Consider the following 14,985-nt stretch of genomic DNA (forward strand, 5'->3'; position numbering starts at 1 on the left):
AAGCAAGGAGAGATGCGTCACATGGTCTACGTATACCATTCGTCGTAAAAAAACGATGAATTCGGACAAGTTAGTAAAGCGTTAAATCAATATTAAAGCTAGCAGATGTTGAGCAAAACTGGAAAATTGTTCTGCAGTTGGATGACCCGTAGAACAAAAATCGGTTAATGACCTAGTTTTAGTACGTAATATTGCCCAAGTACTGTACTATAGAGACCGAGAAAAATGCATTTTCATTATTTTAAATTTAAATTTTGTTTTGTATTGGTTTTACAAAATTTTTATGTATATTATTAAAACAAAATCATAACATTTTTAATATAATTAAATTATATTCTAATATATAATTTTTTGTACGATAAACAGTGTTTACACACACAAAATACTATGTGAAAATTAAAGGATATTGACCTCATAAAAATCTTAAAATAATCCTACGCCTCCTAAAATCCGCTGAAGTAAAACCAACTAAGCTGAGCTTTCTTACGTGGCGCAGAGACACACCGTGAAATGTGACAGTTAATTCGTCGCTGGGGTAATGTGTGGAGCAGAAATCAGAAACCCAAGATGGGTTGCTTCGGAAATTGGAAGAAAAGTAAATAACGGAGTGTCTTGACAACTCCCTCTGCGTATTCTGATATTGTCACAAGTGAAATTTATTTTGACAACTATCTTTTATTTTAATTGAACGATTTTAATTTAAATTCTTTTAATTTATTATCTTATTTATATTAAACAAGATTTATTTCCCAACTCAAATCTCTAGTTTGACTTATACCGTACAACATAAATAACGCTATCGACTATACGATTACATATATTAAAGTCAATAAACGACACGACCTCTATCATATTGTCATAGATTCGACACGTTTAAGTCAACACGTGTATCTCTCCTGGCAGAGTGCCACGCATTGTCTGGCAGAGAGATGGTGGGTGGTGGGAAGTGGGCGTTAAAAACTGTTGGCCAATCAAAAACTATTGTAATTATTTTTGTAGGCATTAATTAATGTGTGGGTGGTTTTTATCCTTCTTGATTGATAGTAAAATTAATTATGAGTGATATGTCACTCAATTTCTATGTTATCCTATATATCTTATAAAACAAAGTCGCTTTTCGTGTCTGTCTGTTGTTTCTAACTCTTCTTCTTCTAAACCACCCAACCGATTTTCATGCGGTTTTCACCATTAGGTCGAGTATTTTTCGTAGAAGGTTTATATATAGTTTATTATTTGTACATTCTTATGTAAATTAACATAAATACGATAAATGTGTATAAAGTCCTACCCGTTGAGACACTTTCGCGGATGCGCTGCTTTAATGGTAAGTACTACATAAAAAAAATGTACTGGAGTATTGTTCCTCTTAATAAGATCTACATAAAAGTCCGCGACGGCATATTCGTATTTTTTAAGAATAACGTGTAGTGACCATTTTTCTGTCTAAAAATAATAATTTCAATATATTTTTTATTGTGAGTCATATTTTTCCATAATGGTATTAATCCTTATCCTTTAAAATACTTTATTAAATTTCTACGTTAAACGAAGATAAAATTTTCTTTGTACACTATTTCGAAATTGCGAATAGTTTTGCAGAAAAACGCATTTATGTTTTGACACATCCCGCCGTTGACACCTCAGCTGTATGTCACTCAAGTTTCACTTATCCCTTACTCTCAGCATACAAATAAGTATATTAGTTACGTTGGCCATTTAATGTAGACCAAAACTGTCTTTTACTGTTTTTCATTTTAATAAGTACCAGAAGTTGTTACAATATCAAAAAATCCTTGCTGCGAAACGGCTCGCCACTCGCCTTGCGTCCCGCGACGTTTTGCTTATACAAGCGCGTCCGCCGCGCCCGCCTGCCTTACACGCACCGGTGGTTCAGTGGTAGAATGCTCGCCTGCCACGCGGGCGGCCCGGGTTGGATTCCCGGCTGATGCATTCTATTTAATTTTCCTCACAGGCAGCCACGTAGTGCTTGCTTTTCATCAGGGACAGAATACCCTTTTCAGCATTAACCACAAGCTCGAAAAAAAAACCCGCCTGCCTTTATAGCAACGAAGATTTAGATGCGTTTGCACGGATTGGATAATTGGAGTTGAATGCATTATTTTAGCGCGATATATTTGATTTCATATTTTTTGTAGTAATTATTAGTAGGTAGGCTTTTGTTTATAATTTATTCTGTTAAAAAAAGTCACTTAATTATCTAAAAATTCTCATTTAAATATATTTTAATAAGTACCTACTAAAAAATCCTTACCGAGTAAAACAATTGGAAAATCCTTATTGAAACTATGAAAATGCGGGTTGCATTAGGGTTTAATTAATTTTCACATTATCTTAAGTGCTTTGCAAACATACATTATATGAATAATTCAGTAGTTAAAGCGGGCGAAGCCGCAAGAGGGTCGCTAGTATAATTATATTTTTTAATTTACGAATTATTGCGTGTGTAAGTGGCGGAGTTTCACACCTTCGTTTTCTTGTTATGAAAGCGAAAATCGTTTCCTACGTTTGGGAATCGAACCTACAACCGTCGCGTTTACAGGCCGATGCTTTTATTCTAGAAACAAAACTAAGCTTTAAAATAACCACTACATATCACAGTATTAATGATATAAATCGCTACCTGTCGCACTTCCAATACATCGAGAGTGTTTGAGCTAAAACGTTGTCAGCAAGATGAGTACGAGAGCGTTATGGACGCCACACTAAGATGCATCTGGCCTAAATACTTTCTTTGTTCTATGTAGAGTGAAGATATAGATTTGCTTGTACTACCTTCTAGTAGCAGTTACTTATATTGAATATTGGAATTGTAGGTTTTAATCAATATGAATCATTAAACTATATATTTAATATCTATACTAATATAATAAAGCGGAAGAGTTTGTTTGTTTGTTTGTTTGTTTGTTTGTTTGTTTGTTTGTTTGTTTGTTTGTTTGTTTGTTTGTTTGAACGCTAAGATCTCTGAATCTACTGGATCGATTTACTTTGTTTTTGTTTTGTATGAAAGCTGCATTCTTCAGAAGTGCTATAGGCTATATAATATTACATTACACATATATACTAATAAATTAAAATACTTTCTAATTTGACATGCAATTTATTCTGCCATGTTAATAACAACCGTCGTCGCTACGCGACCGCGTTCGTTACCGCGTCATTTTGATATTCATCCTTATGAAAATAAATATAATAGTCACTTTTAGCATTTCATCTAGATTGAAATTATATTTCTATAGAAATTATATTCTTATATTTCAAGCAGGCGTAGCCGCGTCCGGGTCCGCTAGTATTCTATATAGCTTTAGGCTGTATATGGCATATACTCGTATCAGGGTAGGCAATAATGATGTTATTTTTCAAAAGAAAGGACCAAGGGCTGAGCCAGTGTCCTAACACTAGATTTCCTCTTCTTACCCTGCTATAAGCCATGTATAGCATGAAACTAAAAAAATATTTAATTATTTTCTTGTAACATGTACTTAGTACTCATAATCTATTTTTTACAGGTACTTTTGGATGTTAATACAATAAATGCTACGAGCGAACTTCGGATTACAAAATTTATGGTAAGCAAATAATGTAAACATATTCTTTTAATGTTTAGATGTCTACTTCTCAAAATATTTTAAATAAATAATAAGTAGGGACAAGGGCGCCGTGTGGTCTATGTCCACTGCTTAATAATCCTGCCCCAGAAATATTTCTAACAAAAAAAAATCCTGAAAAATAAAAAAGAACCCATACTGTTCAATGTTAAAGTCCAGCCCCAACAAAATAGCTCTAGATACGCTCATGTCGATTGTGTGGAAATCGAAACCACAAACATTTCGTAGTCCAGTCCAAATTCAATTCAAGTATAGTCCAACATTCTATAAAATATATATTTTTTTTCATTCATTGTAGCTTTAAGCTGCCTTCCGCATTTAGTAGGGTAACTTGAAAGTTACGTTAGTTTGTACTAAAGTCCACTTATTGAGAACACTGAGATTTACCTTTTTACTATAGGGAGCAATTGTAGAAATTGTATGGGAGTCAAACCCACTACCGTCACGTTAACAGTCAGACGACATACCGCTGCGCCACTACAGCCCAAACAAATATGAATGTTCTCAGCATTAATATTTTTCGTTCTTTTTGTAAATAATAGCCCTTATATTTTTTAATTTAATCTGCAAAGAATTGTCAAATTCATTGCACATTAAAAATCTGTAATGGGCAATGACTGTTGCTTTTATTTTAAATATTACTCACAGCTGTTACCCACATATTTTTTTTGCTAATATTTATGCCTATTGTTTTTTTTATTCTAATTTTGTTTCCACGTGTCGCTGTAAGTTAGTGTATAAATAATTAATTATATATAAATAATTAATATTAATTATATTAATATTAATATTAATTATATTAATTCTCTATTAATATTAAAAGCTAAGGTATTTGTTTAGTTGAATGCGCTAATATTAGGGTCTATTGGTTCAAATTAAATTGTTCATTTTGTATTGGATGGTCCACTTTGTCCAGGAAGGGTATGGGTTGATCGTTTCAATGTAACCCACTGAACCAGAGGCCAGAGTAAGATTAAACTCTTAGATTATACACAGCTTTTGAATATTTCCATTTCATAATTTGGCTAAGTTAAGAAAGATACCTAGCCTATAGCCTTTAGTTACTTTCTTGATAATTACTAACGAAATAAAACCGAATAACTGACTTCTTGATGTATATTACCTATGGAATTATATCAATAGAATAGCCGACTGCCGAATACCCGATGATGGTCGCGACAATGAAATATTGCGGTCAGCTGTGACCCATTTTATACAATGCGTTGTCTATATGCTTACTTTGTGACCTGACTGTTCTCATGAGTTTGTGTTTTTATTTGTGCTTTTATTATATATTTTTTTGTTTTATTTAATTAATTTTAAAAGGAACAGAGACCATGGCGCAACGGCATGTCTTCTGGCTGTAAACGCGACTTTTGTCTAGATGATGTGGGTTCGATTCTCACTTGGGGAAATGAATAATTTAAAATTTACTCTGGTTCTATTAATAAGACAGAATAGAGAGAGAGAAAGTTTTGAAATTGGGTGGGGGAAGTGGGGAACGGAGTGTCATGGCACTCTCATAGGTCTTCTCTCTATAATGCCACCATTACGCCTTCGTAGTGGTGGCTTTGTGAAGTAAAACACCATTCATCACAATCACTCAAGTACACTTTTATATTCCTTCGTTCGAACGCAAGAAGTGCATTGCACACGCAAACAATATGCAATCAGTAGTCAAGCTCGCCCACTACGTACTACGTACACTATAATGGAGGATTGTTGACTATTGTCATAGTCGAGGTAGTATTGACTGCGTTTCTATCTATGGGTACTTAGTAGGTGTATTTTCAATTATGTCAGTCTGGGTATTTTTGGCTTTGTAGGTAGAATTTAAAGGTTTGTATGTTGAGTTTACTGGTTGTTTGATTGGTAGTTATGTAAAAAATAACATGTATTCAAAATAGCGTCTTCTTTCATACAATATATCAGCAATTAGCCAATTAAGCATTCTCATATCAAAACAAAGCTGATAGAGCTCAGTCAGTCAATACCCAGTTTTTCGAAAACTGGGTACCACTAGGTTCCCTCTGCCTACGTGGGATGTATGAAGCTATAAAATTAAAATATTACAAAGTAAATTTACATAAAGAGACGTCTCAATATGAATATAAAAAATTTTGTCGCTACAACTTTTATTGTTAGCATCTCCGTAAGCAGAATTTTATTAAGCCTCGCCACGAAAAGATTATTACAAAATGATCAATGAGTAAGAAAAGAAGGCGGTTTACTTCATAATTATGTAATAATAAAAAAATATTTACATTCTAATAGGCGTATTTTAAATATATGTAACTCTGTAAGGTAAATAGAAGTAACTGCTTCACTAGAGACGGTAGTGGGTTAGATTCCCATGTCTATTCGTTTCATTTTAAGCTTTGATTATTATATAATATTCTGCTATCTAAGGTTATCATTATATATTCTTCGTGAAGAACTAAACTTAACTTAACTTCGTTCTTCATGAAGAACTAAACAGTTTGGTAAAATACACTACATAAAGGCAATTCTGAAATTATCTGTAACTGTAGATTACTGCACAGACTTGATTTTAGAATTTACCTTACTTTAATTATTTTCTTCTTGACTAAACAATGCATAAAACTACAGATAACATAACTTCGGAGCGGCCACGACTCGTTGACCGTACTATATACAAAGCTAACATAACATAGATCGATATTAAAATAGATTGAACACAAGTGACACGAGCACGTGCGCGTCTGGTGTCATGTAGAATGACAGTAGTAGCGTGTACCGTCTGGAGTCTAATGCCAATGGTTCCGTGTTCGATATTGGGAATATCTCTATCAGTTTTTGAAGTAATTTAAAGAATTATATATTATTTTTTTTTGCATATATATATTATATATATGCTACATACATACATGTATATGGTATATAAAGATTTTTAAGAGTATTATAAATATGAGTCTTAACACAAGGTTCCCAGGTTCCCTTTGCCAACCGCGCCATGTGCGAAATTAACGTAAAACAATAAATAATAATAGTAATGTAATCTGCTCAATTGTTTAAACGTAATGATTGTTATACGTACTTAAGATAAATAATGTTAAATGATTTATACTTCATTGTATTTACTTTAATATTATTTACGTTACGTTACATAAACTGTATCCCGACTTTTTGTTCGCAAGTTTCTTTGGAGCTGCGCCAATAACTTTGCAATAAATTGTATTAATGGTCACTCTTCTAATTGCTAAGAAACTATTAAATGGATTGCTCTGCACCTAGTTACGTTTTGCAATGTATAAATTACTATGACGATGGGTTTAGAGAGGATGGATGGCCGTCTTTTAGTGGGACTGGTGAAAAACAAATTTAAAAGTAAAGGTCAATTGCTATGTAAAAATAGCAATTTGGATTTATTATAAAGTGAGTGGTAAGAGAGGTGAAGATCTGGATTAATCCTTGAGAACACAGTGTCAGGATGAAGAAACAGGAACGCAAAGTTAGTAGCATTTCATTCTCTCTATATGGCTATAACACTAGAATGAAAAACGTGAAAGTAAAAAATTTTTTTTAGCTAGATCTTAATTTTTGTATTTTTATAATTATTATATCTATTTTTAGGAAGTTTCTTTACATACTATAAATAAAAAACAATTTGGTCAAGACTAACCGTATGACCTGGCGTGGCCTGATGGTGAATAGGTAAATAGTTATAGATATATACACCGGTACAATATCTAAAACATAACGGAAGCTGTGGATCCGTCGCCACAATTTGCACGTACTATGAGAAAAATTGATCTTGGCTTATTTTATAAGACAGCTTCACTTTTTTGCTACAATTTTCATTGTATAAAAATATATATTTAATAATGTTTCTTAATATTGAGAAACAGGAAAAATATTCAATCTCCTTCATATCCTACAATGCCCAACTATATTCTATAGAAATATTTCATTGTGATCTTTTATCATTATTTATATTGATTAACTGTATTACGCTTTACATTAGATAAATTGAACACTGTAATATGATTGTATAATATGATTTGGAAGTCATTGTATACGTCAATTGTGGGTTCAATTCCAAATCTCTAAGTTTTTATCACTTAGTTATCGGTACCTATGATGCAAAAAGAAGTTTATACTAGATATGGCAAGCTGGAAGCACGTAGCAGGGAAGGCTGAGGACACCTAGGAACTTAGTGTTCAGCCACTCCGTTCCCATTAAGAAGACATGCTGTTCCTTACTTTCCGCCGCAATTTGCCTCGTTACCAGAGAAAGGAAAAGTGGAAATCGAACCCGCAACCATCGCATTTACAGTCACACTAGTCCCCGCCAACACGACGACCTCATAACAAATAATTACCTCTTCAAAATAAATTTTCATTATTGTATTATCGCATACATGCTTAAGCGTTCTTTTCACCAACGTCATAAAATATTATCCATTTATTTAGTTGAATAAAGTTATTAGGTAGGAACGAAGTTAATCATCTCATGTAAATGAGCTGCCTCAGTTATCAGGTGGGGCTAAGTTTTTTATTTTTTTGTTTTGTCGACAGACGGCCTGGCTTTCGGCCAAAACGCATCGATTTTTTGGACCGGTGCCAGACGAAAAATAAAAACAAAATGTTAATTTCGCGTGTAATACGGTACCCATCGAGATGACAATTTGTAATTAAAAGTAAAAACAGGTGACTTTTCTTGCCAAAAAAATTTATTGTTGGAACTTTGTGGTAGATTTATTGATTTATTTAAACATATTTTTTTCTGTAGCAGAATATGAACCCGTAGACTTTTAGTAACACGTTCAAATTGTAAAGTTAAGCTAGCTATGAGCTCAATATACGTGAAATGTATTTTACAGCATTAAAAAGAGCCATAAACTTTTTTTATTTTTAATTAGGTACAACTTGTTATTATAATCTGTAATTAGTATCTACAATAAAAACATTGTTATTACCTGTATTTAGTACAATACAAATATGGTTTAATACAGGGTGAGTCATATTGAACTTTCCGGTTTTGGAAGGACGTTGCACGAAGAAGGGAAGGAGTAGAAGGGTGGGGATGGTGTCATTAGACGCGCCATGACATGCAGTTTTAGTGTGAGCAATGGCTTGGTCGGGACAACATCGTGCGTTCGTAGTTGAAGAGTTTATTAAAAATGGCGGCTCCGTGATCACAACACAGCGTGCGTTCCGTTTACATTTTGCTATTGGTCGACATGATCCCATTCCCACTGGACCAACAATCAGAAATTGGGTATCAAATTTTAGAGCAACATCATCAGCATTAAAAACAAGACCACAAGGCCGAATTAGGACGTCAACGTCAGCGGAAAACGTGGATAGAGTGCGGGCTTCAATTCAACAATCCCCTCGGCGTTCTGTTCGGAAACATGCCGCTTCACTAGGATTATCTTTCAGTAGTGTCCGTAGAATTAACGCAGAATCATGACAACGATAACATCTGGTTCCAACAAGATGGTGCTACAGCCCATACATCCAGGCGTTCAATGGAAATCCTGCGACAAATGTTTCCCGGTCATCTCATTTCTTTGCGAGGTGACGTTGGGTGGCCGCCGAGATCACCTGATTTAACCCCCTGCGATTTCTTTCTCTGGGGTTACCTGAAGGAAAAGGTGTACACGCATCGTCCCCGAACCATCGATGAACTGAAGGCTGCAATCACGGAAGAAATCAATGCTATTCCGCTGAATATGACTCGACGAGTAATGGACAACTTCCGGGAAAGGCTTCAGCAGTGTGTGGTCAATGGAGGTAGACGTTTACAGGATATCATTTTTAAAACCAACTAAATTAAAACTGCATGTTATGTGCTTTCAAACAATAAAATAATTTTTACTGCATGTCGCTTTGTTTTTAATACACACCTTATTGAAATCGGAAAGTTCAATATGACTCACCCTGTATATGCGGGCTGTCATGGCCCGGCGGCAATGCACCTGACTCTAAACGCGACGGCTGTAGGTTCGATTCTCATTCGGAGGAATTAATTATATTCACTTCCTCGCTCTAATAAATATCGCCACAAATCACGCAATGTCTCAAAAATTGGAAAATAGGGAACGACGAACGTAACGAACGTGGGAAACTGAGTATCTTAACTCTAGGTCCCCATTGAATGCCCTGAAAGTGAAATGAAGATAAAAAAAAATAAACCCGAGCGGGGACTAGACCCAAGAGCATCATGTCCAATAGGTAAAATTGTGGTGACGGCGCGATCAGAAGAGCGAAATCTTTATAAAAATTGCGTTTTATTCTATATTTTGTATTTTCTTGGCTCATAATATTTTGTATCCTTAAAAGTCGTTTTTCTTATGTCCACGATTTTGTATAATATTGTTGGAAATTTATTGTTTATCGACAAAAAGTAAAGATTTACATTGCCCAGGTTCGAGTCTTGCTACGTTCAATTTCCGTTCGGTTAAAAATAGTTTTAGTTCCATTGAAAATATTTTTTATTGAGAACTCGAAAAGTTATCTCCAACATTTTTTACATTCTATTCATCCTTTTGTCTTTTGTTAAAACAAAAGAAAATATTATTTACAACAGGTCGTGGATATTTTTGTAAAAATCATTATATTTTTGAAACAATTTGCTTTTTTTAATATTAATAGTCAACAAACAACTATGAATAGATCAATGTTCATTGTACCTATATATTTAACTAGCGGACGCGCGCAGCTTTGCTTGCGTATTTAGGGGTGAATTCTAATAACCCATGAAACATGTGTTCAATGAAATATTTTTAAGAGTCTAAATTTCAAATTTTATAAAAATCGGTGGCGAATTAAGAATTTTCCCATACAAATTTTCAACCCCTTATTTGCACCCTTAGGGGGAGAATTCTAGAAAACGATGAAACACGTGTTCAATTAAATACTTTTAAAAATCTAAATTTTAAATTTTATAAAAATCGGTGCCAATTTATTTTTTTTTCCATACAAACTTTGAACCCCTATTTCACCCCTTTAGGGTAAAAATTTTTCAAAATCCTTTCTTAGTGGATGTCCAGATTACGAAAGTAAACACCTGTCCAAATTCCACGTTCCTACGCACAGCGGTTATGGCTGTGCGTGCGTCTTACCTCAGTCAGTGAGGACAAGTCCTTTTATATATATAGATAGATATCTATTAAACGTTAATCCGTCTCTGCATAATTAATACAAATTTAAAGTGCATTTCTGATTGAAATTGTGTTTTCGATTTCCAATCGGGGGAACGTACTAATTTTATTTCCTCTTTCTGATATCAAGACAGAGTGCGGCGTTGAGTTAGCAATGTCTGAAAAATTAGGAAAATGTGTAGTGGATGTGTGTGTATGTGTAGCACTAGGTTCCCCGTTTCTCAAAGAAAATAAAGTACTAAACTATAGTTAAGATATAAAAATACTTCTAGAACATAATGTATGAGTCCCCATTTATAGCGAATAGCGCAAATAAAATGTATTGACGAAAACGTTGCTACTCAAACGAATATTAATGACGTCGAGTCGTCACTACGATATTACAACCGGCGTGGCAGCACGCCAATTGGGTGATCTGCTTTCTTTTCTCCCACAAAAAAATCGATTTGAAATCGATTTATTTTTATTTCAAGGTTATTTGGTTTAATTAAAACTAATGTTAGTGATGTTTGAAAAAAAAAATGTGATTCGGAAAGATTTTTCCTAATATCGATAGGTGTTGCAGAATTTAGCTGTGTATGCTTTTGTGTAGGTACTTCTTAATAATATCGGAAATTTTAAAGAAAAATAAATGACTGCAAATTTTTCATTAATAGGTATATTCAAAAGCTAAATGCTTATAATATGCTTCAAAAGGTAAATAAGCTTATAATATGTTTTAGAGTGGCTCAGTAAGACAGCGTCTGACTGTAAATATGATGGTTGTGGGTCCGATCCCCATTCGGGTGAATTTTCATATTTGATTATTTTCATTTACCCACTCTCGTAGACAAAACGCGGCGTTGAATTCCTGTCTGAAATGTCTCCAAAATTTTACGGAATGTGAGGATCGGAGTGTCTAAACACTAGCTTTCCTCTGCCTACCCTGATATACAAACAAAAAGCGTGAACTCATACAGAAGTAGATTAACATGTAAATTAAACTATATACTCGTATATTTTACATTTACAGTACCTACGACCAATACAATTTTATCTACACACTAAACCTTAATAAATAATTACTAAATCAAAACTAAACGAGCACTGTATCATAATATTTGTCAACGACATTTTAAATATGACAGGAAATATGACATGTGTATACGAATAGAATAATTTGCACCATGTACAGTACGCTTGACGAGTCGTGGCCGCTATGAAGTTAGACTTTCTGAACTTTTGCGTATTGTACACTTGGAAAGAAAATAATAATTAAGAAATACCTTAAAATGTAATCTGTGCAGCTATTACAGGTAACTTTAAAGCGGCCACAATTCGTCGTGCGTACTGTATGTAAATATGTCTAGAGACGGCGCGGCGGAACACCGTGGTAACAGTGATGTATACCAAACGCTTCTAAATTTACTGACCGACCTCCATAGCGTTTGGATCATTGTCATTTGGAGTTACAAATGTTGTTTTATTTTTTATGTTGTATTTAAAACAATTTGGTAAATTTTTAAATATGTTATTTTAAAATATTAGTAGAAATTTGGCATGCAGATTAGGGTTACGGTTAGGGTAGGTTAGGTAGAGTAAAGCAGTTGTAAAAAAGAATTTCTCGAATCTCCTACGGGAATTACTTTCTTGAAAGAATCAAAAGACTTTCTTGTGAATGTACTTGGCTTAACGCAATCTTTTCTGTGATAGTATAGAGTCAGCGAAGAGAATTTGAATCTGTTCATACCGTAACGACGTAATGTTCAATTTTTTATACGATTTTTAAATAAAAGCTATTATTCTGTCACAGCTATAAGGTCAAATCTATCCTCTGTCAATCCATTGAAATCCTTTCCGCCATTTTCATGTAAAATACACATACACACATTTATTTAAAATATACGTAGCATCAACAATCACAACGCTCACTGAAAAAGAGATTATAGAATCAAAAGTTATTTGTTTTCTTTCGACTGCAGCGTGTGCGCGAGTGGAAATGTAAAAAAATGCAAAACTGTACTAGCCTCCATTCTCTTCTGCTGCAAGTGTTGTTATAGTTTATTTTGCTCACGTATGTATGTGGTTTTTCATACAATTTTAGCTTTAGACTTACTTAGTTATGTATGCAATTTTTGTACCTACCTACTGAGTTTTGAGTTGATATGATTTTAAAAATTACTAACGCACCTAAATTTCAAATATTAAAATCCTCCAAAAAATTGTACGCAACGCTGACAGTAGGATCACATCCTTTAAAGTAAAAATTAAACCTGTAAATTTATATCTGTTAACTTCTGAGAGAATATACAATATTGAGCTTATAATTGGTCTTGTTCAGTTTAATTTCCAAAAATGTATCTCTTTTAAATATCGAGAAAATAAACTTTAAAGTCAAGACGAGGAGAGAACACCCTCAACTCCCTGTTTATAAGGATGAGGTACAAAATATTTGGATGAGAGGATGGAAAGCCATTTCAGTTTTAATATCATGCTTATCCTGCTAGATCCATTTAATTTTAATTAATGAGTCAAATTAAAGATTCAAATATTTACAATTAAAGAGTCGATTTTTTTTATCTCTCGCTGTAGGTATCCCATTAAGACACTTCCGTTCACTTTCCGCCAAATTCTTGAGGCATTGCATGCTAAGTGGCGGAACTCAACGACTTGCTTTGCCTCGTTTTTAGAGCGAGGAAATAAAATAATCAATATTTAATTATTTTATTTACAGTCACACTCCCGTTCTATCAGGCCGCGACGGCTTCTAGTTAAATAACAAATAATAATGATACGCACAAGTATATATTTACATATACGTATTTGTTAACTATTAGTATGCCGTAAAAATATCACTTCATCACGCCCGTCTCCTTAGGCGCCGAGAAATTCTTTACAATTATTTCTTTTACATTTATATATTTTTCCCGACTGCTAAGCAAGGGTTATGTTTTTCGCGCGTATCTTGTATGTATGTATCTAATATTTTTTATTACCTCATATCTCTTGAACCGCTGAATGGATTTACGTAATTGAGGTATCGTTAGATTGGTTTTAGCAGTCCAAGTGTTTTTAGATAGGTGACGTTGAAAATATAATCATGGCGGCCGTGGGACGCCATTGATCTTAGAGAAAAACATTTTTGGTTTCGAATACCACAATATGGGTATCAAATTTAAGAGCTCAATACGAGGATTTCATAAAAGTATATCATGATTGATGTAATGATAATCATTCCCATAATGAATCCTAACAAAAAAGTGAAAAATAAAAAAAATATTAGAAAAAAACAAAAACCCCCACTGCACAAAACGGAAAAGAAAATAAACAAGCACAATAGTTTATTAGGATTAACAGTCAGAGGCCAGAGGCAAGCGTGACGGTTGTGAGTTCTATTCCCACTCAGGACATGAATAATATGTTGATTTTCTCGCTCTCGTAAGAAGACAAAGCGCAGCTTTCAGTTTAGCCACTCACCACGCAATGTCTTGAAAATTTGATTGAAAGTGAAAAGGAATGCCTTAACATTAAATTCTCTTTGCCTATCCTACTATAGGATTGCATTACTATATCAGTATAATAAGTTCTAGATATGTCCCTGTTATCTTCTTAGACAACTAATCAAAATATATTTAGACAGTACACACCAAACTAATAATAGCTTATGATTTATTTATGTGAATAAAGCCCAAATTCAAATTCACATAAATGTTTGTAGCGCTGTCTGTATAGTATATGTAATATTAAACGCCTCTAGGGATGGAAGTTAAATTGCGATGTAACCGGCACATGCGACATCTCAGACATTAATGAACGAAACTATTTTTGTTTTACAGCTTCTTTGTTTCTAGTTCAAATTGTATATTTAGTCTAGTTGTTCATGAAAGTTTTGTTAAATAATTTTGTAGATATTCTCATAGATGTTTATAATTAAGAAGTTTATATTAATTCATTTTATATTTGTGTTTTTTTATTGTCACTGAAAAATTATATTTAAGTTTAAGTTTGTAAAGCGAGCTGTAAAGCGGGAAAAAGCGTGAACTTGCAATTTTATCACGATTTTCGATACTCTTGATAAATAGTTAAAGGTAAATAACTGCTAGACCTATATAGCCTAAATATTTATTCTATGTAACATCAAAAAGTTAATGTCACTACTTTTTAACGTTGAATAAACCATATATATTGGAAACGACAATATCATAAAAGAAACGCTTTTATTATACACCAAACAAAAACCTGCCAGTAAT

At 33.6% G+C, this 14,985-nt stretch overlaps 1 protein-coding gene across 3 annotated transcripts in view; it reads left to right on the forward strand.

Moving 5' to 3' along the window:
- Positions 1–14,985, forward strand: part of LOC146541720 (pseudouridylate synthase RPUSD2-like) — a 314,100-nt gene that overhangs the window by 97,886 nt on the left and 201,229 nt on the right. Inside the window, exon 2 of one of the 3 annotated variants that reach the window (XM_085190848.1) lies at positions 3,528–3,587. The exons of the other annotated variants lie outside the window; for them this stretch is intronic. The gene's annotated coding sequence lies outside the window, so the exon portion shown is untranslated. The remainder of the gene's footprint in view (positions 1–3,527; positions 3,588–14,985) is intronic. 3 annotated transcript variants of the gene reach the window in all.

This window comes from Heliconius melpomene, chromosome 1 (assembly GCF_056956725.1).
Source record: "Heliconius melpomene rosina isolate 202511_hmr_F chromosome 1, ASM5695672v1, whole genome shotgun sequence".
In the NCBI taxonomy this organism is placed as follows: domain Eukaryota; kingdom Metazoa; phylum Arthropoda; class Insecta; order Lepidoptera; family Nymphalidae; genus Heliconius; species Heliconius melpomene.